Source organism: Stenella coeruleoalba, assembly GCF_951394435.1.
Source record: "Stenella coeruleoalba genome assembly, chromosome: 4".
NCBI classification, from domain to species: Eukaryota; Metazoa; Chordata; class Mammalia; order Artiodactyla; family Delphinidae; genus Stenella; species Stenella coeruleoalba.
This window is the reverse complement of record NC_137149.1, coordinates 147,524,921-147,548,770: the sequence shown is the minus strand read 5'-3', so window position 1 is coordinate 147,548,770 and position 23,850 is coordinate 147,524,921. Positions and strand designations below refer to the sequence as shown.

General features: G+C 41.5%; 1 long non-coding RNA gene across 1 annotated transcript in view; it reads right to left on the bottom strand.

The window, feature by feature from the left end:
• Positions 1–6,314: 6,314 nt before the first annotated feature.
• Positions 6,315–23,850, bottom strand: part of LOC307185452 — a 157,249-nt gene continuing 139,713 nt past the window's right edge. Inside the window, exon 3 of the long non-coding RNA XR_013828087.1 lies at positions 6,315–6,379. This is a non-coding gene — a long non-coding RNA (uncharacterized lncRNA). The remainder of the gene's footprint in view (positions 6,380–23,850) is intronic.

The following is a 23,850-nucleotide window of genomic DNA, read 5'->3' as shown; positions in this document are numbered from 1 at the left end:
GAACTACGCAGTCATCCGAGCCCAAGCCGAGTCTGGCTGCCGCTCTCATACTGACGTTCCAGGTCAAATCACCTCGCTCACTTGTTTCATTATCTTAAAGAAATTATAGGAGTACATCACTGCAGCAAGAGCCCCAGTGTTATATTTATAACTCTAATTTCCTGAGAAAGGTACAGAGTTCCATACAAGATAAACCCAAGGAGTAATATGCCAAGACACTTTGTAATCAAATTGACAAAAATTCAAGATAAAGAGAAAATATTAAAAGCAATACAGGAAAAGCAGCAAATAACATACAAGGGAATCCCCATAAGGCTATCAGCTGGTTTTTCAGCAGAAACTCTGCAGGCCGGAAGGGAGTGGCAAGATATATTTAAAGTGATGAAAGAGAAAAACCTACAACCAAGAATACTCTACCCAGCAAGGCTCTCGTTCAGATTTGTTGGAGAAATCAAAAGTTTTACAGACAAGAAAAAGCTAAAAGTATTCAGCACCACCAAACCAGCTCTACAAGAAATGCTAAAGGAACTTCTCTAGGTGGAAAAGAAAAGGCCACAACTAGAAATAAGAAAAGTACAAAATGGGAAACTCGCTGGTAAAGGCAAACATACAGTAAAGGTAGGAAATCATCCTACCTAATATGATATCTAAACCAGGAATCATGAAGAGAGTGCAAATGCAGGATATTGGAAATGCATTTGAAATTAAGAGACAAGCAACTTAAAACAATCATATATAGAGAGAGACTGCTATATTTTATATCCAGGAAAACTGATCAACTCTCACTAATTCTAAAACATAGCTACAAATTCTTTTGAGTATAGATACACAGTCACATCACCTGTAAAGAATAGCAGTTTTCATTTGCTAGCCTTATTTCCTTTATTATTATTTTCCTTTCCAGTGCAACACTGAATAAAGTGGTGACAGCAGGTAATGTTGTCTTGTTCTTGCTATTAAAAGCCACCATTATCGGGCTTCCCTGGTGGCGCAGTGGTTGAGAGTCCACCTGCCGATGCAGGGGACGCGGGTTCATGCCCCAGTTCCGGGAAGATCCCACATGCCGCGGAGCGGCTGGGCCCGTGAGCCATGGCCACTGAGCCTACGCGTCCGGAGCCTGTGCTCCGCAACGGGAGAGGCCACAACAGTGAGAGGTCCGCGTACCGCAAAAAAAAAAAAAGAGCCACCATTATCTATGATATTTGCTATAATATTTCTGGTAGCTACTCTTATGAGATAAAGGAATTTTATTTTATACCTAATTTGTTTGAGGTTTTCTTTGTTCTTTTTAGTCACGACTAGTTTTTGTACTTTATCAATTCTTTGTCAGAAATAATGATATGATTTTCCTTTTTATATTTTTATTGTAGTGATTTATGTTAATTTTTCTAACGTTTAACCTTTTATTTTTTTGGATAAACTCAATTTGGTTGTGAATATCTACCCTACACATACTGGTTTCTCCAATATCACTAGATCCAGTTTAGTAATATTTTAAGATTGTATGTTAACTATAGGCAAATTTGGCTTGCGATTTTCCTGTTTTCTACTGCACTTGGTAGTTGCCAAGGGGATGATGAAATATAGCTCCTGTGCTTCTGGCTGCATCTGATGGTTTTATTGCCTAACCTCTGCTCCTCTGGATTCTGCCGTTCCCATGGGAACTGAGTAGCTAGTCTGTAGCTGACCCCACCTGTCAGCTCTAATGGAGAGAGTTGCAGTGTGGACAGCTTTGCTCACCCTCCCATGAAGCCCAACCCGCCCTCAGGGAGATCTAGGGAGCCCGGTCACACCTGGGATGCAGGGAGTGAAAAACAGATTCGGGTCATGCATTCAAAGTCCAACCTTTCCATTTTATCCATTTAACATAGACATACCTATACAGGATATAATATCTGTATATATGAATTCTGTATTGCTTTAACTTGAGCCGTTCAATCTAAACCGATGTACAGGTGTACAATGAGAAATTTAAATGCTTAGTTATTTTTCCCAACAAAGTATAAAATAACCCTCGTCCAACAGTGGGATTTGCAAACTTTTGATGTTAATGGCTTTGCTCACTTCCTGGCAGGGCAGTTCAGTACCCAATTTGTAACAGAGCCCGGAGGTTGAAAGTTACCTTTAAATACATGTACAAATAGTTGTCAAAAGTAATGTTATTAAAATACGTTTATTATCCCTGAAGAAAAAAAGAAGAAGACCCATCACCACAGACCTTCTCAGTGACGCTGGTGTCCCCTCACCAGTGGGGCTTCTTGACCTGGTGAGCTGCGCCCTGCGGGTCTTCTGAGGAAGACATTACCATTCCTCATGCCCTGAACGCACCCCTTCCTCCTCGTTCTGCCTCTACTTCTTTAGTGCAGCGCATAGCTTTCCAGTCTTCTGGGTGCCGAGCTAAAAGGTATTGCAACTGGTCATGCCAGAGAGTCAAAACCTTCAGGGTAGAGATAAAGGCAGTTGCTGAGGACAAACATTGTTTCTGCAGCTTCTGTCCTCAAACAGGAGGAAACAGGCCACTTCTGCAGAGGGTGCAAGGGGATCTGTGGATTGAAGGTTCTCAAATGCCTCTACTCAGATCCATCTCATGTCCCAAGTGCCACTCTCCCCGAACAGAGCCCTGACCTTGGCATGGAGACTTCTCTGGGCTGAAAACTCAGCCTCCCGACATCTCTTCCAAATGTACTTTAAGTCCTGTGCCTACATCACGGTTTACCAGGACTTCTGCTTGCGGAAAGTGAAAGTCTCTTGAAATATTGTCAAAAAGGTTCTTTGGGCTTCCCTGATGGCGCAGTGGTTAAGAATCCTCCTGCCAATGCAGGGGACACGGGTTCGAGCCCTGGTCCAGAAAGATCCCACATGCCGCGGAGCAATGAAGCCTGTGCGCCACAACTACTGAAGCCCACGCGCCACAACTACTGAAGCCCGCATGAGCCTGTGCTCCGCAACAAGAGAAGCCACCGCAATGAGAAGCCCGCGCACCGCAACGAAGCTTAGCCCCCGCTCACCGCAACTAGAGAAAGCCCGCGCACAGCAACGAAGAAAGCCCGCGCACCGCAACTAGAGAAAGCCCGCGCACAGCAACCAACGCAGCCAAAAATATTTTTTAAAAAGCTTCTTTGAATGTCACACTAAACTTGAGGTCGTTAATTAATATATCCAGGTCTGCCGTTTCTTCTTGTCAGTAAATAATTGGCAGTTAGCAGCAGACATCTAATTCCATCACCCTTATAGGTACAATTTCCCCCGACCCGTTCAGATGCTCAAGAAATTTCAATATCTAGTACATCCTGTTTCATCTGTAGCCCATCCCAATTCACCACAGGTGAAAGTCTTTGCAAATCTCATCGATACAGCAGTCTAGGGGCTATCAATACTTCATCCACCACCAATAATGGGATTCCCTTTTGCCATCCAGTTGAAATTAAGCAAATCCTATCTTTATGGTCTGTTTCATAGGCCCATGCATGGTACCACCCGTCTTAGATGTGATTCCCAAGAAGCAGAGCCTGACAAGAAGATCGTTGTTCAAGATTCATTGAGTATTCTCATGAGGAGAGGAAGGAAGACGGGGTGAGGAAGCGGAAAAAAACGCTAAGAGGAATGTGGTTTCAGCCTGATCTCACAGGAAACCTTGAGTGCACAAATCACCCTATAGGGTTGGTTACCCTTGAGGTAAGAAGACTGGCCTTTTGTGCCCCCTTGTCATTCAGACATCAGCTGCGGACTGCCCCTGGAGAGGGTGCAAAGGTTTCCCGGTGACCTGGGTACCATCATCACAGGGCATTTCTTCAGAGAAGAGGGGAAGCCCTGAGCTGTCAGTAGCCAACACTCACAGCAGCTGAGTCATGGGTGTGTTAGTCAAATCAAGAGAATCCGGGCACTGCAGCAAACACCGTGATTGCGTTTCTAGGGTTGCCACCTATTCTACGATCAGGAGGTCACTTGCTTCAGAACTATCATTTCACGGCTATAATCTGTCACCACAGTGAGAAAAAGACCACCCACAAGAAGCCACCACAAACAGAAAGTCCCTGTAACTTTGCTACCACTCTTGTCTCAAGATTCAAGCCGAGCTGCTACAGCCTGCATCCAAAAGAAAGACGCTCTCCACACTCACTGCCCCTCGGCATTGACAGAAAATACCTCATGGTCCCTGGGACCCTGCTAACACCCCAGCGAGGGGAAGACACTCTCCACACTGCCCCTCAGCATTGACCAAAAAATACCTCATGGTCCCTGGGACCCTGCTAACACTCCAGTGAGGGGAAGACACTCTCCACACTCACTGCCTCTCGGCATTGACCAAAAAATACCTCACGGTCCCTGGGACTCTGCTAACACTCCAGCGAGGGGAAGACGCTCTCCACACTCACTGCCTCTCGGCATTGACCAAAAAATACCTCATGGTCCCTGGGACCCTGCTAACACTCCAGCGAGGGGAAGACACTCTCCACACTGCCCCTCAGCATTGACAGAAAAATACCTCACGGTCCCTGGGACTCTGCTAACACTCCAGCGAGGGGAAGAAAGTTCCACATCTCTGCTTGCCAACAGAAGCAGCAAAAACAGCCAGTCCAGATCCCTTGTGGGCACGTGTGACTGACTGAGCTTAAATCAGGGCTGGAATCTAACTGCGTGGGGCCCGGTAAACATCGTTTAGCTTCTCAGCCCCTTGGTTCTGGACGTCTCATCAAAAGGTGGGAGCAATGCTGGTCAGCATCAGTCCACAAATCCACCTTCGTCCACTCTTGTTATTCAGAATCTATCTCCAGTATTTCAAGCTCCGAATAAGAACATCAGTACCAACAACAGGCTGACAACAAAAATATAATAATTCAACTTATCCCCAGGAAACACATCTCAATCTTTATATGGCAGAAAATGTCTTAATCTTGCCTTTACTCTCAGGTTAGAGTTTAGCTGTGTAGAATTCTAGGTGAACAACAATTTTTACATCAGAACATTGAAATTACTATTTCACTGATTTGTAGTATTGACTGCAGGCCCTGAGAAACCTGTTGTCCGTCTAATCATCCTTCCTTTATAAGTTAGCTGGCTTTTCTCTCTGGCAGAAGAAGTTTTTGTCTTCTTATTTGGTTCTGCAATTTCACTGTGGTTTTTCTAGATGTCATTTATTTTTCTCTTTCCTCCTGGATCTTGGTGTACTCCTTCAACCTGAGAGCCGTCTTCAGTTCTAGGAAGCGCTCAGCCATTATCTCTTCTAAGACCACCCTTTGTCCTATCTTCCTGTTCTTTTTTTCCTGGAATTTTATCAGCAGATGCCTAGGGATCCTTTTATTCTCTCCTCTCTGAATCTTAGCAACTCTTTCATATTTTTCATCTCTTTATCTCTATGCTTAATTTTTCTCTGTGCTTTCATCATTAATCTTTCAATGAACTTTTTCAATTCAATGATTACACCGTTCACACTTTTAGTTTTAGTTGCATTTTTAAAACTTCAGTTTCTGTAAATTTAACTATTCTTAACATTTTTGGGGGGGAGGAGTGTTTCCAAAATTACCTGTTCTTTCCTCTACGCCTAGTTTTGACTCCTTGGTCGCTCAGATGTTTTTATGTCTACAATAGTTATGCATGTAAATGTTCCCATTTATTGCATTTTCTGAATCTTGTTAATGTCACTTGTTCCTGCTGGTTGTTTGTCATTTTTACTATATGTGGGAGATGAGCTTACTTTCCAGAGTAGTTCAGTGTTAAATCTGCTTGGAGCAACTTGAACCAGTACTTCTGCTTTCTAGTCTCTTATAAACATTTCCATTGTCATTAAAGGAAAAAACAAAACAAAAATGAAAACTTCAAACTATAGAGATAAAGGAGAACCATGTATGCAGCAGAAATTAACACAACATTATAAATCAACTATGCTTCAATAAAAAAAATGTTTCAAAGGAGAAAAAAATAAAATAAAAGTTCTTTTTAGTTGAAAAAGCAGTAGTTCAGTGTTCTCTGTGTTGTGGGAGAATTTCTAGAGTAATGTTGAGTTTCTTCTTTCAAGGGTCTGGTGGGTTTCATAAGTTTAGGACCAGCTTTCTGCCAGGTTTGCACCTCGGTGCCCTGAGCCCTGTGGGGAGCTCAGCTCCAACCCTCTGCACAAAGCCACTTCTAGCCCCAATTCCCTTGGCTGGCCCTCATGCGTCAGCTAATTCACTGACCTGGGCTGGAATTCCCTCTTCATCATTTTACCTGATGGTTCTCCTTGCTTTGAAGCTCAAGTATACACAAGGGTTAGGGGGTTTTGTTGTTGTTCTATTTATTTTTGTAATTTTTATATATGGAAACTTGCAAAGGATTTCCCATACCTGCTCAGTCTGTCCTAGCAATCAAAAGTATTCTCCATGACCAATAGGTCTTCCATATCCTGAAAAAGAACAAAAGGGCAGTGGCAGTATCCCTCTAGGAATTTGGTGAAGCAGAATTGTTAGCAATAAAACAGTTTCTTGAGCTGATCTTAACTTGTCACCTCCTAGATAGGAGACGGATGGTCCCTGGGGGAGGAGACGGAACCCCATTGTACTTTATTTCCCCTTACTACACCCACAGTTGTTACTGGTAAAATCGTATTTGGGTGGAAGAATAAAGTATCTGTCTATGCCAAATACATTTGCAGTTAAGATGCAGATGTTATACCATCCTGTAGTAAGAAAAGTCATTTCTTTTTATTCTATAACCAAGGTCTTGGATAAACAAAACTTAGTGAGAACAGGCCCAGTTGCTGGATTTCCTGATAATGTGAAAACGTATTTCTCACACAGAGAATCCTTTCAGCCCCTTGTCATGCTTCACACTCCACCTCAGCCCCCTCTCCATCCTCCCCCACTCAGCACAGGAGTGTCATCCTGCAAGGCTGCTGCATCTTCCCAGAGCCTCGTCTGCCCAGCCCCCACATGGCAGCAGATCAAGACAAGGCCAGCAACCCCACTGCGTAATGAGTAAGGATGATTTCAGGGACCACTGGCCTGCCTTGTGGACCTGCACCAAGGCTGCCCAAGACTCCTGCTGGCGTTGTTTAGATTTCTGCAGCTGAGAAGTGCAGCCATCCCAGATGTGCACACACGTTTCTGTGATATAGAAACCCTTGGAAGTGGGCCCGAGGGAGCTCTCCCGCCACGTGACATGAAGTGGGCATTACCATTTTTTCCCCCTTAAAAAGAGGGAATAGTCAATAAGTCTGGACCCTCCTGGGCCCAAGACCCCCTTCTACCTGCTCTCCACATGTGTGCAGCAAGTTAAATATTAAGGTTTTAAATTATAGAAGGTTTTCTTCCTTCATTTTCTATACTGATTTGGTTTTGATACCATTCTCTAAATTATTTTTTGTAGATGTTAACTCACTATTTCTTCTTCGGTCTTCTAAAAATGCTAGGATCAAGTAAAATAGGACGGAGACTTTTTTTTCCAAAATTAGTTTCTTTGTTTTGACATCAACCAGCTACAGGTCCACGACAGGTGGGCTGACGTCTAAAAATATGTTAGCAGATACACTTTGCATAATACTAAATTAAGGAATCCCCCGCTAACACAAATGCCTTTGCAATTAAAATGAAACATTTGTTCTTGGTCTTCTTGTTCTTAATATCAACCAATATATAGAGAATTAAGTAATTTTTTAGAGGAACTAACATGCCCTGATTGAGAGCAAACTCCAGGAGTTTTTCTTAGGAAACATGCTTCTATATTTTAAGATTAAGCTCAGAACTTAATCTCCTTCTCAGTCCTGGGAAACACACTAGAACTTGAAATCGGGTGTTTTGGAGTGGGAATATGTGTTCTCTTTGAAAATGCAATTTGAATATATGTGTTAACCATGTTATAACTCTGCTGCTTGCTTTAGAGATTGCTTTTCCTAAGTGGATTTAACTTTAGCAGGACTCAGCACTAAATTTCACCTCCTTGAAATGTGTTTGTGTTACTGACCAAGACGTTCTCCATACGTATCAGTGAGAAGCTGAATCTCCTACCTGATTAGGGATTCAAGCTAGATGGTAAAGTTTAAGAAAGCACTGGGCTGGGTTTGGCTACACTTAGCATACGTGACTCAGAGATGGCTCTAGATAGAGTCATAAAAATGTTCACATACCAAACACTATTCTAGGTTCTGGGGTCTGTGTTGTGGTCTCATATTTAGTCTCATGGAGGCTACCTTTCAATTAGAGAGACAGAAAATAAACAAAGGCGCGCACGTGCACACACACGCACGCACGCAAACAAGAATGTCAGATAGTTCTAAGATCAACGGAGAAGGTGAAACACGTAATGTGATGGTGAAAAGACAGGTGGAAATAAGAGACTATGTAAAGTGGGTCATCAGGGAAGGACGTTCTGCAGAGGGGCTACTGTGCTAAGGCCTGTTGTTGAGAAGAGGCCAGAGGGAAAACCCAGTGGAAAAGCATCCAGGCAGAGAGAACCACAGGAGCAGAGGCCCTGGGAAGAAACAAGCCAGGGAAGGTGAGGGGTAGAAAGATGATCCGTGTGAATAAAGTATGTGAGGCAGGAAGGAGGAGGTTATGAGTGGAGATTGGACAGCTGAGCTGCAACAGAACCGTACGGGGCCTTGCACCTGTCCATAGGCACTTTGAACCTGATTTTAAATGTGACAACATGGAGAGGGTGTGGAGAAAAGGGAACCCTCCTACACTGTCGTTGGGAATGCAAGTTGGTGCAGCCACTGTGGAGAACAGTATGGAGGTTCCTCAGAAACTAAAAACAGAGCTACCATATGACCCAGCAATCCCACTCCTGGGCATATATCTGGAGAAAAACATGTTTTGAAAAGACACATGCACCCCAGTGTTCACTGCAGCACTATTTACAATAGCCAAGACATGGAAGCAACCTAAATGTCCATCGACAGAGGAATAGATAAAGATGTGGTAGATATATATGATGGAATATTACTCAGCCATAAAAAAGAATGAAATAATGCTGTTTGCAGCAACATGGATGGACCTAGAGATTATCACACTAAGTGAAGTAAGCCAGAGAGAGAAAGACAAATACCATGTGATATCACTTGTATGTGGAATCAAAATATGACACGAACAAACCAATCTATGAAAAAAAAACAGAATCGGGGACAGAGAAAACAGACTGGTGGTTGCCAAGAGGGAGGGGTGTGGGGAGGGATGGACTGGGAGTTTGGGGTCAGCAGATGCAAACTAGTGTATAAAAGATGAATAAACAACAAGGTCCTACTGTACAGCATAGGCAACTATATTCAATATCCTTTGATAAACCATCATGGAAAAAATATTTTATAAAATGAATGTATACATATGTATAACTGAATCACTTTGCTGTACAGCAGTAACTAACACCTTGTAAATCAACCATACTTCAATTAAATAAATAAATAGATATGACAGCAAGTCATTTGGGGGTTTGAAGGAAGGAGTTTCCGTGGCTGTATTTGTAGGATCCCAATATATGTGAGAATCAACTCTAATATTTGTACACTTGTATTTTCTTCAGAGCATTTATTATAACATTATTTAATTGCTGGTGGGTGTCTTTCTTTTAATATCTGCCTTCTCCCTGGTAGCCCCATGAGGGTAGGAAAGAGAATGTTTTGTCTCCCACTGAATACCCAGAAGCTAAGCGAGAGTCTCTACACATACACCATGGGTGCTCACCCAACACGCGCTGGTGGATGAATGACTAGATGTTAGACGTCTATTTCCAATTCCTCTTAAGGTCACAGGACACTGAAATTGCCCTCTCCAAAATAACTACAAGACAGCTGCACCAAAGAATCGATTCCAGGCACCATCCCAACGTTCTCAGCAGGACTGCACTCGCTGAGCCCAGAAAATACATATTTTTATGTACTTTTCAATATTTGAAATCAGTGTACTTGTTTCTGATGAAACATAGAGAACTCAAAGAATAAAAATTATTCCCCACACAGAAAGAAAATAAGACAGAGCTCAACAGATAGGATTTTAATAGCTGTTGTTTTATGTGGTAGAAGCTCTGTAATGGTTTCTGTCATGAACTGAAACCATTGACAGAAACCAATGGTTTCTGTCAGTTCAGTGAATTGAACAGGCCAAAACTACATTTCTAAATAAAAGCACTGAAAGGGATTTTATGGCCATTTCCTTCCAGCAATTCTGCCCTGGATAGAACCATTACAGCCTCAAACTTTGAAACAATAAACCCACAGTAGTTTTGTTCAAGGAGAGACCGAATCTTTCTGCTCTAAAGATACTTAGAATCATTTCAGAAAATCAAACCTGTGTATGCCTTCCTAGAAAGAAATCATTACAGTGACCATGGTTATGGCCACTGCCAGCCTCTCTCCTCAAGTGGCTACATGCTGACTCCACCCAAACCTCCGGTTCTGGTTCTCGTGTATGTATGTCTGCGTATTTCAGTGTTGGCTTTTTCACTTCTTTATTTTTTGATTCCACCAGCCACCAAGTCATATTCAAAACTGCCAAGGGCGATCACTAAAAACAAGTCACAGACGGTCATAAGAATGGGCATGTCAGCATTTATCTTTTGTAATTTCAGGATATTGAAACATATCATTGCTTATAGTAGCCATAAGTTTGCTCCTTTTGGGCTGAACAGGTGACTTATAAACAAAGAGATGTATCAGAATTTCCCAAGAAGTATTTTTGTTTAGTTTTGGTTTGTTTTCTTGTTTCAAAATACACATGCGCCTCTGTTCTAAGCTAAATCTCTGAAAGTAGGATCTGGGCAAGTGTACTTCTTTCAGTTTTTGTTTTGATATCATTTTAAACCTATAAGAAGGCTAAGAGAATAGTACAAAAAACTGCCACCTACTCTTTATTCAGAATTCTCGTTCTCTTGCTGCATAACCAGTCCCCCAAAAGTTAGTTACTTAAACGAGCAGTGATTTTTTTAGATCGCAGATCTGCAACCTGGGCACATCTCAGAGAGAAGGCTTATCTCTGCTCCAGACAGCATCAGCTGCGGTACTGACCCAGCTGGACCAACTCTGGGATGGGTCCTCCTTTGCTTGGCAGGTTGGTGCTGCCGTGAACTCCGAGCCCGGCCAGCGCTGGGCTGTGGAGCTCAGTCCCCGTCACTGTGCTCGCTACGTGGGCTTCCGCACGACCTGCTCGAGCCACCTCTGAGTGTGGCGGTTGGTCTGAGACCGAGCCAGGCACAGCTGTACTGCCTTTTATTATTCACCCTGGAGAGTCACGTAGCATCATTTCTGCCACGGACATGCCCACCCAAATAGAGGGGGGAAATAGACCCCTTATATTGGTAAAAGAATATGGAATGAGAGGTATTATTGTCAGCATTTTTGCTAAATGCAATGTTCCACAGCTGGAATCAACAATTATTTACATGGTGCCCCATTTACTTTATCATTGTCCCTAACTATCTATATATTTATTTATCTATCTCTACAGAGATACAGAATGTCTATATATACATAGACTACATATACTTAAGTGTGTATTTCCTAAAAACAAGAGCATTATCTTTTGTTACCAAAGTCAGGAAATTTAATGTTGATCCATTACTGTTGTCTAATCCACAGTCCACATTTGAATGTTATCAACCGTTCCTTCCCTTTCCTCTGTAGCCATAAAGGATCTTATCAGGCATGTGTATTTCTTAAATCTCCAAAGGTGCGTCTGGTGGGCACTCTTAGTCTAGAATAACATGTGAATATTTGGAGACAGACCCAAGTGTAAATCCCAGCTTTGTCACTGACCAGGAGCATAACCTTTGGCAAATTACTTTAGCTCTCTCTGTCTCAATTTCCTCATTAATAAAAATGGGGAAATTGTTGGCTACACCACAGAATGGAGCGGAAATCTGCATGGTGCCTGCTTCCCAGCAAATCTTAGCTTTATCTCTTTCGCTCATTAAAACTACTAACTGATCACACAGAATGGGGTGCTGGAGGGGACAGGGACATGCCACCTTTCAGCCTCCCTCACTTAACTCCAACCGCATAGGACAGCAGTTCAGCAAGAATTCAATCATGCTTTTACCAAGGCTGCAGTCGCTTATGTGGGGTGTAATGTTTGGAGCGTGTTCACTGATTCACTCCCACGTGAGCCAATTAGCTTCTGTTCTGCGCGCTGATCTCAAACCCCAGCAGCTTTCTTTCCTGCCCAGACAACTAGAGAACTAAGCAAGAGCGGCTGAGTGAAGGGTAACAAAGCCACGCCCTCTTAGTACTCATCAAACAGCAGCATCTCCCAAACAGCAAGATGGCTTTTCATGGTTTATTTGATAAGTACTGAAAAGAAAGAGCAAGTATTACTTCCTCCCTGGCCTCTCATTACTATTTAAATGTAAACTAAAGGAAGAAATTGTTACTGCTTATTTTCGTCCTGTTAAACATGCCCTAGGATGCCCGCTGCTATTGGCTCGGCGATTTACTCATAGCTCCTCAGAGTTCTATGGGTCTGTCCTGCCAGCGATGTCATGTGAAGTGCCTTTATTAATTTTTACACGCCTTGATGATGTCATCATTAAATAACCTTTTTTACTATATATAAACATTTTAGTTAAAAGGTCCCTAAGCAACTTGATCCATTTTATCAAGAGCCATCAGACTTTGGAATGACATTTCTTTTTTTAACATCTCTATTGGAGTATAATTGCTTTACAATGGAGTGTTAGTTTCTGCTTTATAACAAAGTGAATCAGCTATACATATACATATATCCCCATATCCCCTCCCTCTTGCGTCTCCCTCCCACCCTCCCTATCCCATCCCTCCAGGTGGTCACAAAGCACCGAGCTGATCTCCCTGTGCTATGCGGCTGCTTCCCACTAGCTATCTATTTTACGTTTGGTAGTGTATATATATCCATGCCTCCCTCCCACTTCGTCCCAGCTTACCCTTCCCCCTCCCCGTGTCCTCAAGTCCATTCTCTACGTCTGCATCTTTATTCCTGTCCTGCCCCTAGGTTCCTCAGAACCTTTTTTTTTTTTAGATTCCATATGTATGTGTTAGCATACAGTATTTGTCTTTCTCTTTCCGACTTACTTCACTCTGTAGGACAGTCTCTAAGTCCCACCTGCGCATCATCTCTCTGTGTGGCACAGACTGCCCTCTGCACTGTGTGGACAATGCCATCTCTGCAACAACAAACAATCTCCCTGAGCGGGTCTGGTATGATGAGCACTGCCCAGGGCAGTTCTGCGTGGGCAGCCCCATCTCCTGTCAACACCTGGAGAAGTCTCACCTGACCTCTGCTTCTACAGATATCCTGAAAAGATGGAAAAGGAAGAGCAGGCCATTGCTGGAAAGGACGTAACCAAGGAAGAATGTCAGGGTGAATGGGCTGCTCCAGCCCCCGAGTTCACTGCTACCCAACCCAAGGTTGAGACTGGTCTGCAGGTGTGCGGACCTCCCTGCTGGAGAGAGGTGACCAGCCTGCACTGAGCCCTGCCTGCAGCTAACAGGCCCTGCCTGCACCCCACCAAGTGACCTCAGCCGTTTTCTGTTTGGAGACAGAAAATAACAATTATTGGTAAGGCTATGGAGCAATAGAATTTCTGTACACTGCTTGTAGGAATATAAGTTAACACATCACTTTGAGAACACTTGGTCAGTATTTATTCAAACTGAACATATACCTACCTTATGACCTAGCAGTTGTACACATACTCACCAGAAATTCATGTACTTATTCACCAAAAATGTGGAGAAGAATATTCTTTGTATTGCTATTTACGACTGAGCAAAACTTTGTACTTATTCACCAAAAATGTGGAGAAGAATATTCTTTGTATTGCTATTCTTTGTATTGCTATTTACGACTGAGCAAAACTAAAAACTACCCAAATGACCATCAACTGCAGAATGAATCAAGTGTGCTATTTTTCACAGTGGAACATAATGAACACATTGAGAAGGGGTGAACTCTGGCCGCACACAAGAATGAATCTTCCAAACATAACGCTGTCATGCTGAGTGCAGTAAGCCAGACAGAGAAAGACAAATATCATATGATATCACTTATATGTGGAATCTAAAACAATGGTACAAATGAACTTATTTACAAAGGAGAAATAGACTCACAGACCTAGAAACAAACTTATGGTTACCAAGGGGGAAAGGAGGGAGGAAGATAAATTGGGAGGTTGGGATTGACATATACACACTACTATACATAAAATAGAAAACTAATAAGAACCTGCTGTGCAGCACAGGGAACTCTATTCAATGCTCTGTGGTGACCTAAATGGGAAGGAAATCTAAAAAAGAGGGGATATATGTATATGTAAAGCTGATGCACTTTGCTGTACAGCAGAAACTAACACAACGTTGCAAAGCAACTCTACTCCAATAAAAATTAATTTAAATAAAACACAAAAAACGCATAACATTGAATGAAAGGAGCCGTACAGAAAAGTGTGCATGTTCGGTGATTCGTTAGTGTAAAGCCCAAGGCCATGCATAACTAATCCATGATGCGAGACATGTTTCCCCTGGAGGACGGTAGTGACTTGGCCAGGGTGGAGGGGCTTTGAAGGGAGTTTCTGGGTATATATAGTGATGTGTTTCTTGATCCTGGTGCCGTTCACAAGTTTGGTTCATTTCTGGCAATTCACCCATCTGCACACATGTAGGATTGGTGTACTTTTCTCTCGTAGGCTATCCTTCAATAAAAATTGTTTTTAACTTTATGGTGATTTCATTCGATTAAGAGTATTTTCTAAGTTTACTAACTAAGAAATAATGTGTGATTATTTGGATGGAAGAGTCTGTGTACTTCCACCGTGCATCAGATTTTCCTTTTACTTTCTCTGAGACAAACTCTTGTATTTAGTATGGTACAGAGGAGTTATCGATGCAAATGCTTACGCCTGACAAAGCCTCCCCCATCACTCATTTCCTTTTTTGACTCTTATTATACAGAAAATATTTGATTTTAAGTAAGAAAACGATATGTTCAAGATGGAAAGAAGAAAACTTTTTATAGCTTCTCTTTTCTGAGAAACCAGATGTCAGGAAGAATAAATTAAGTAAAATTAAAATTATATTTATGGGTGGGGAGAATCTTAATTCCACTGTGATTATTGACTACATAGTTGAATGCCCCCCTTTCTAAAGTATATATCCTTACATTTAAATTACTTACATACTTTTAGAATCCACAAATGACATAAACTTCACTGAGAAATATTTTTAAAGTAAAGTAAATTATGTGAGAGTACATTCCTTCGTTCATAATACATTAAAAAAATGAGCCTTTTCTCTTTGAACCAAGGAAGCTATCTTTCCATCAAATGTACATAAAATAAATCCCCATCACCACAAAGGGGTTCCCTTGAGCCCTCTCATTGTTAATTCCCTCCCCCCACCCCAAAACCCTGGTAACTAACTACTTATCTGCATCCCATTACTACAGTAATGCCTTTTCCAAAATGTCATTAAGTGAAATCATGGAGTACGTAGTCTTCCGTATCTGGCTTTTTTCACTGAGCTTAATATTTTTGAGATTCATACGGGTTGTTAAATGTATCCATAGCTTATCCCTTTATTATATGGATTTATCACATTTGTTTATCCATTCACCAGTGGATAGACATTTGGGTATTATCCAGTTTGGATCTATTATGAATAGATAAATAAAGCTTCCATGAACATGTACATATAAGTGTACGTGTGGACAAATATTTTCATGTCACTTAAGTAAATACCTAGGAGTGAGCTTGCTGGGTCATACAGTATTTTTAACTTTATAGAACGCTGCCAAAATGTACGGCAAAGTGACTACACTATTTTGCATTCCTCTCAGCAACGTATGAGAGTTCCAACTTCCTCATAGACCTGCTAAAACTTGGAATTGCCAGGCTCTTTAATTTTGTCATTTTAGTACATGTATGGAATTCTCATTATGGTTTAAATTTGCACGGCTATTAGCGTCTATTCATGTGTTTGTTTGTCTTCTTTGATAAAGTGTCTGTTCAAATCTCTTACCCAGTTTTTAAATTGGGCTTTTGACTTCTTGTTATTGAGTTGTAAAGTTGTTTATATGTTCTAATAAAAGACATAAGTCTTCTATCAGATATATGTGTTGCAAATAATTTTTTTTCCCTAGGCTGTAGTTTGACTTTTAATTTTCGTGACCTTATCTTGACGTTTTCCCTTCTGGTATCATGCTCCTTCAGTCATTCATTCATTGCTCATTCAGCAAATGTGTGTTTGGTGCCTATTAGCCCTCACAGTACAATCAAAATTTTTTAAAAAGAGCTTTCTCCTTTTCCACGGGAAAATGACCTTGGGTCAACCATCTCACACTGTTTCCCTGGAAATGTGAAATGTCAGCTATGTTACTAGTCAACACAATTTATGGCAAAAATGATGCCTGGTTGGAAACAATATTGGCACAGGAGGACGGGAGTGGACTACAGATACCTGGTGGGAAGCCACAGCTTCGGGGCTTCCCTGAGGGCACTGCTCTGGAATGGGCATACTTCTTGGGGATTTCTAGAAGACATTCTCATGGGACAAATACTATGGGTCGTGGACCTGCTAAGCGAGGGTGGTACCTGCACCCACCCCTGTGGTCTCTTTCCCTTGAAGAGCTATAGAAGAGGTTCCCACAGAAACTCCTGCTGGTGACGCACTTGATGCTGTGTTCCCATAGACTCTGATGTGTGCCTGGTGCCACGATGGCTCATCGTATCCCACACAGGTATCTGGCTTGCTGAACCCAAGACCACTGCCGCTGGTCAAGCAAAGCGTGTGGTTTGGACCCCAACACATGATGCACAGAAAGTTGAGTGACCACAAAGCCCTCGCTTCGGTCTCCATCATCTGACCTCCTCGAAGGGGAGACAGACGACAAAGACTCAGCATCACGGCAGGTGGGGCACTCTGTTGACAATGAAGTCACGTGTGGGAAATAGAGAAGGACAGTGACAAGGGGCTGGCATGTTATAGAGTGTGCAGGGAGGGCTCTGTGACAGGGACCTCTGAGCAGAGATTTCAAGGACATGAGGTAGCAGTTTAGGTGGATATCTGTGGGAGAACTTTCCAGACACAGAAAATAGCAAGGGCACTGGTCCTTAGCAGAAGTGTGCTTAGTGTGTGCAAGTGCAAGTGCAAGAAACAGCAAGGAGCTGGCGTGGCAGAGCAGAGATGGAGCTGGGAGGCCGTCAAGCTTTGGGAGGGCAGATTGTATCTACAGGGCTTTGTAAGCCAGCTGAGTCCAAAGGAGGCATCGCAGGTTCTGAGAGGGGGGCGGGACCAGGCTGCTGTATGGAGAACAGACGTGAGACTCAGGGTGGAGGTGGGCAAACCAGTGAAGCTACTGCAGTGATCACATGGAAGGCAGTGTGGGAGCCACTAGGACACTGCACTCCAAGGGGTGAAAAGTGTTCAGACTCCAGGTGAGTTTTGAAGGCCGGGTTTTGTTTCCAGATTAACTTTTTCTTATGAGGAAAAAGAAAAATGAGTCAAGGTTGATTGTAAGGCTTGTGATTTAAGCATCCAGAGGGGTATGTTGCCGCCAATTAAAATGGGGAAAATCGGGGGCTTCCCTGGTGGTGCAGCGGTTGAGAGTCCGCCTGCCAATGCAGGGGACGCGGGTTCGTGCCCCGGTCTGGGAAGATCCCACATGCCGCGGAGCGGCTGGGCCCGTGAGCCATGGCCGCTGAGCCTGCACGTCCAGAGCCTGTGCTCCGCAACGGGAGAGGCCACAGCAGTGAGAGGCCCGCGTACCGCAAAAAAAAAAAAATGGGGAAAATCGGAAGGTCAATTTTGGAAGGAAAACTGAGAGGCCCTGTTGCCCATTTTAAAATGCCCGTTAGACATCTATCGAGAGATGCTGTATAGATTGTCAGATGGAAGAGGTTCTGGAAAGTTTGAGAATAAAGATATAAATTCCAGAGTCATCAGGATATGGATGGTATTTGAAACCAAAGCAGTCCAAGAGCTGGGCCCAGATACTTATTAATTGTTAATTTAATCGAGCACAAGAATTTCAATGGATTTACACATTTTTCAGGTTTTAATTCTGCTTGAGAATTTCATAATTTTTCAGTAAAGCGGTATGAGCACAAAGAGCTCTATAAAAATATGTGTAGAGTACACAGCCTTTGCTTTGCTTGTGTGTTACTAACAAAAAGACGACTCCAGAAATGCAGTACTCCCATCAGGACAGGGACCTTAGAAAATACTTTTTTCTCAATTTGCTTCAAAGGAAAAAAAAGCCTTCATTCTAGAATGCTTACATTCATGGCAGGATATGGTTCACATAAAAGTGGACTGTTATTCAACATGAAACATTCTAGGCAACTTAATTTTTATTGTCTCCAACACCTGTTGTTAGGAAAGAGAAAACAAAATGTGCACAAATGTCACATGTGCAGGGTCACCATGACCAGTGGCTTGATTTACATTCTCTATGAAAACAATCAGAGCAAAGACTGCTTAGAGCCAGCATATCTAGATTCAAGCATCAAAAGGTAAAAGTTGCCGGGCTACAAGAAGGGAGGGCTTCCAGCTCTGCCTGGGAGATAGGAACTGAGGGTCCAGGAGGAGCAGAGTCTTACTTTTCACTGTATCCCATTGTGCTCATCCTGCCCAGATTCCTTTTTTAAGGAAATACCGTGTTTGATAAAATATAAATCAACTTCAATTAATTAAATCAAAATGAAGCCTAAGATGTTAATGGAACTGGAGATACTGATGTCAGCAGCTCCTATGGAGCCAAAAAGTCCCGATGGCTTCAATCACCATTAAGTTTATGGCTTTAGGTTCTAACAACCGTACGAACGTTTCCTTTTCCCTCTTTCTTTGGCCCCCGCAAAACAACCTTTAACTTCAGTGCTTTAGGTGCAGTTAATTTGTTTTCTTTTCCTCTTTTCTATTAGCCCCTGCAAGACAAGCTTCTAAGTGGATTGAGAATTCTAGCTAGATTGGCAACCTTAAAGAACATAAACATTTGAGAGATTATGATTTCTTACCATATGCAGCTCAAAAAATAAATGACACTAAAGAGCAAAAGTGCTTATGGTTGGCTGTTGAACAACACGGGTTTGAATTGCTTGGGTCCACTTGTAGGGGCATATTTTTCCATAGTAAATACTACACTGATCCATGACTGGTTGAATCCATGGTACAAGGAGCCCGAGGTACCCAGGGCGACTGAAAGTTAAAATGTCGGGGGGTGGAATCTCCCGGAACCCCACGGTGTTCAAGGGTCAACTGTATTTTTTAAATGAAACAAAACGTGCATGTGTGGGGGAAACTATCTGGCTTCTTTCTATGTCTCCAGATTATTCTTTGGGGACCCTTTGCAAAACGCTTTAAGCACCTACTCAACCCAGCACACAGACCAGTGTGGTTCTAACTGATACATCGCAGAGTTTTTATCCGCATGTTATTAATTTCTCTCTCCTTTCTGCATCTTTTCCCTTTGCCTCTTCTCTAGTATTCTGTACACGTCTGTACACATGTGTATTCTGCCCACACACTCACGCGCCCAACCCTAGATAATAATTTGTGACGAGGATAACGGACAATTCGCGTCACCCTGCTGTGTGACGACCATCTGACAAGCAAAAGGTGTGGCACAGGGCATTTAAAGGTGAGGAAACTATTTCACCGCGAGTGTCATATAGCAGATAAGCCAGCTTATCTCCATAAAAGATTAGTTCAAATACTGAGCCATGATGTGTTTGAATTCATTTAGGGGTCCTGCTGATATCTGGGGATATTCTTCACCCCTAAGTGATGATGCGCTGTGTGCTTCTCCTCCCCTGGGCTAGAACACCAAATATCTTGCCGTTAGATTCCCTTTGTTTCTTCAACTTTTCAAGCTACTTATTTTAGAGTGTCCATGCTCACATCCTGTGTCTTCTGTCTGTAGAATCTTTTTGCTTCCTTATGTTAAAATTGGATAATATGGGGTCTGCAGATGGAGATGCCACAGCAACCTGTGACACTACTTGGCTTTGCTGTTCTCTTCTAAGTATCCCACCCCACCCCTCTCCTGTCCCAGATGTTTGTATTTAGATGTGTGATGGGAAGGGAATTTTTTTAATTTTTAAGCTTATAAAATCTTCATGACAGCCTGTTTCTCTGAGTCAGAATTAAACTAGGACCTGGTGTGACTCCCATGTCATGGGGCTTTCATGAGACAAAATCTTTTGGTCTTCCCACTAAAGAGTCTATATATTTCTTTAAGTTACTCAGGGACTCAGAGTCACAGCTACATAGTCACTGGATTCTGGTTGTCATAATAGAAAATATCTCTGATTCTTTTCTGCCATTTTTTGGCCAGTTTCGTGAAGCACCCAGAATAAGAACACCACCCTAGCTCTTTTGCTCCCTCTGAAATCACTTGTTAGTCTCCAAAATGCAAAGGGAATTTTTTTTTCTTTCTGGAAAACATATATCTGGGTAAAGCTTTTAAAACTAGAACTGGATATTTTGTTAATTCAAACTCAAATTTAGTGACTATACTGGCACCCAAAAGGGAAGAGCCTCCTTTAATAGGCTTTTTATTGTGGTAAATGTATGACTATAATTTAACCATTTATAATCCAAGAAACAATATGTTGTTTACATCAAAAACAATTCTAATATCTTTTCTTTGTCTTAAGTCAGCTTCAGTAAGGTATTCAAAGTGACATTCATGTATTTTAACATATTTATACTCCTGAGAAGCCATCATCGCAGTCAATGTAAAGAACACATCAATCACTCCCTAAAGTTTCCCAATGCCCCACTGGTAGTCCCGCCCTCCTGTTCCACTGCAATGGCCTTTCCTCTATCCTCAGGCACTTACGAGAATTTTATATAAATAGAATCATGTGATATGTAATCTTTTTAGTTTGGATTCTTTCACTCAGGATGATGATCTTGAGATTCACCCATGTGTTGTATGCTGAGTGTTAACCTATTATGTGGATTTACCGCAACTTATTTATTCACCTACTGATGAACATTCAGGCTGCTCCCAATATTAGACTATAACAGATGAGGATGTTATGAATGTTTGTCTTCAAATATTTGTGTGAACATGTGCTTTCATGACTCTTGCATAAATACCTAGGTGTGGAATGGCTGGATTATAAGGTAGGTGTATGTATAACTTTTTGCCAAACAGTTCTCCTACATGGTTGTGCTGTTTTCCATTCATACCAGGAGTTTATGAGAGTTCCAGCCGTTCTACATCGTTGCCAACACAAGACGTGGACAGGCTTTTTAATTATAGCAATTCTAGTGGCTCTATAGCAGTATCCCAATGTGGATTTAATTTACACGATGATGAGCATCTTTTCATATGCTTGCTTGCCATTCATAAGTCTTGGATGAAGAGTCTATTAAATCTTTTGACTATTTCTATTGGAGTGCTTATTTTCTTATGAAGTATTGAACATTTTTTATGTATTCTGGGTAGAAGTACTTTATTAGATATGTGATTGCAAATATTTTCCCCAGTTTTGAGCTCATGTTCTTTTAACAGTATCTTTTGGAGAGCAGTTCTCACTTTTGATTAAATCCAATTAATCAATTTGTTTTGGGGGGGATGTTGCTCTTGGTGTTGTATCTAAGAAATCTTTGGTCTCCATCTTTTGGTGTCATAGCTAAAAGATCCAAGATCACAAGATCTCTTCCTATACATTTTACAGGTTTAGAATTTATATTTAGGTCTATAATCCATTTTGAGCTAACTTCTGTATACTGTACCAGGTATGAATCAAAGTTCATTCATCTGCGCACAGATGTCCAATTGTTCCAACACCATTTGTGGAAAAGACTATTTTTTTCTCCATTGAATTTGCCTTGATACCTTTGTCAACCCTCAAATAACCATTATATGTGAGTCCCTTTCTGGACTCTTTATTAAGTTCCAGTGATAAGTCTATTTCACACCATGACTACAGTGTCTTGATTCCTATAGATTTATAAGACTTTTAAAGTCAGGTAGTTTATGTCTTTCAACTTTGTTATTCTTTCCAACATGGTTTGACCTATTCTCTTCCTTTGCATTTCAATATGAATTTTAGAATCAACCTGTCAATTTCTACAAAAATGTCTCCTGGGGTTTTGATTGAAACTGCCTTGGATCTATCGGTCATTTGGAGGGTGGGGGAAATTACATCTTAACAATATTGAATCTCTGATCCATGAACATGGTAAATCTCTCCATTTATTCAGGTCGTCTTAATTTTCATCAGCAGTGTTTTGTATTTCTAATGACAGTGCAGTGCCTGGAACCCAACAGTAATTTTGTCATCTTTTGTTGAACTGAACGGAAATAAACCTATAATGAGAGAAATCAAGCCTTATCGTCAACTTTTCATAAAAGTATACAGTGTATCATAGCCCTGCAAAAATTATCCTGATTATCAATACACGTTAACAAGAATGCCATTTAGAATGTTATACAACTTCATACTGATTAGATAACATCTGCTTAGACAAGCTTAGTAAATTCTCAAATCAATCTTGGTGTAGTTGCTAAATAGGTTAATATTTTAAATTCCCTTTTGAACCTGTTCCATTTCCCTTCTTAACTTCTCTTTCCCTGGAGGGGCTGGTATAGAGTTAGCCTTTCTTTATGTAAATCTCACTATTAATTCTCCTTTTGTGTATTCAGGCAACCGATAGCCACACTCTCACCCATTCTTTGCCCTCTGCTCCCACTTCATGAATAACTGACTCCGTAACTATTACCAGACCATCCTACTCAGGGTGCCACAACGCTCACGAAACATAGAACCGAACTGATTTCTCCCATGCTGCAATTCGCATTCAGTACCTGGAACAAACATTACAGGCCCTTGTTTCCCTTCTCTTACTCCACAACTATACATGAAGCAGGTTTATACATATTTTAACTGATGCAGACCATCGTGCTTTTCTTTCCTTAAATAAATTCCATCTTGAAATGGATCACTGATTTCTTTCTTTCATCTGAATAGAAATTATACCATATATCTTTAAATTTTTATTTTTTAGATGCCTTAGTTAGGGATAACAATATAATCTATAGGACCACATAATAAGAGAAATGGAAAAAAACAAAACTTAAATCATTAAGTTATGGTACTACTACCTACTAGAAGGAAACACAGGAATTTGAGAAAACTTATATAAAAAGGGTTTAATTTACTATTAAAAACCTTAAGCTGTGAGTTCTGATTTAAGGGTCAGAGGAAAAAAAGGCTACTGGTGGTTGTATGCCTCTTGTGACTTGCTGACGGGAGGAATTAAAGTTAGAATTGAAGTGTATATATAGCCCTGAAGAACAGATCATCTGAAATAGTTTTTTAAAGAAATATGCTGTAGTAGATTTTAACCAAGTTTTCATAATAGAAAGTAGAAATAAACAGACCAGAATCTATTAAGGACATATTGAATGTTTGCTTTGAATCTAATAAGAGGAAAATCAGCCTAATTTTATAGTTTCCTGTTTTTTGCATTTTAAAGATTTTGCCCTTAAATGTCGTTGTTTTCCTTCAGCTAGTTTGAGCTGTCTTGCTGGAGGGCTATTTTTATGAAATGGAACCTTGGACCAACAAGATAGGAATAGTCTTCGTTAGAGGAATTTACTCCCATCCAGGATGGGACACTTGTCATCAAGAGATAAAGGTAACATTATTACAGGAGAGAAAGAAGAAATGTTTCAACACATCCGTTGAAATCTATTTGACAGTGGAGAGAGTCGACTCCAAAATGACATCATTTTCTATAATCCAAAGAGGCATCTAATTTATCTGGAAGCCAGTAGTTTTCACTCCTGATCACCAGCGTCTCCGAGATTCCAAAACAACCTCAGGGTCAAGGCTTAGTTGTTCACCCGCAGGGGTCAAGATTGGTCTTTATCAAGTAATCAACCAACTCAGGGAGGATGAGAAGAT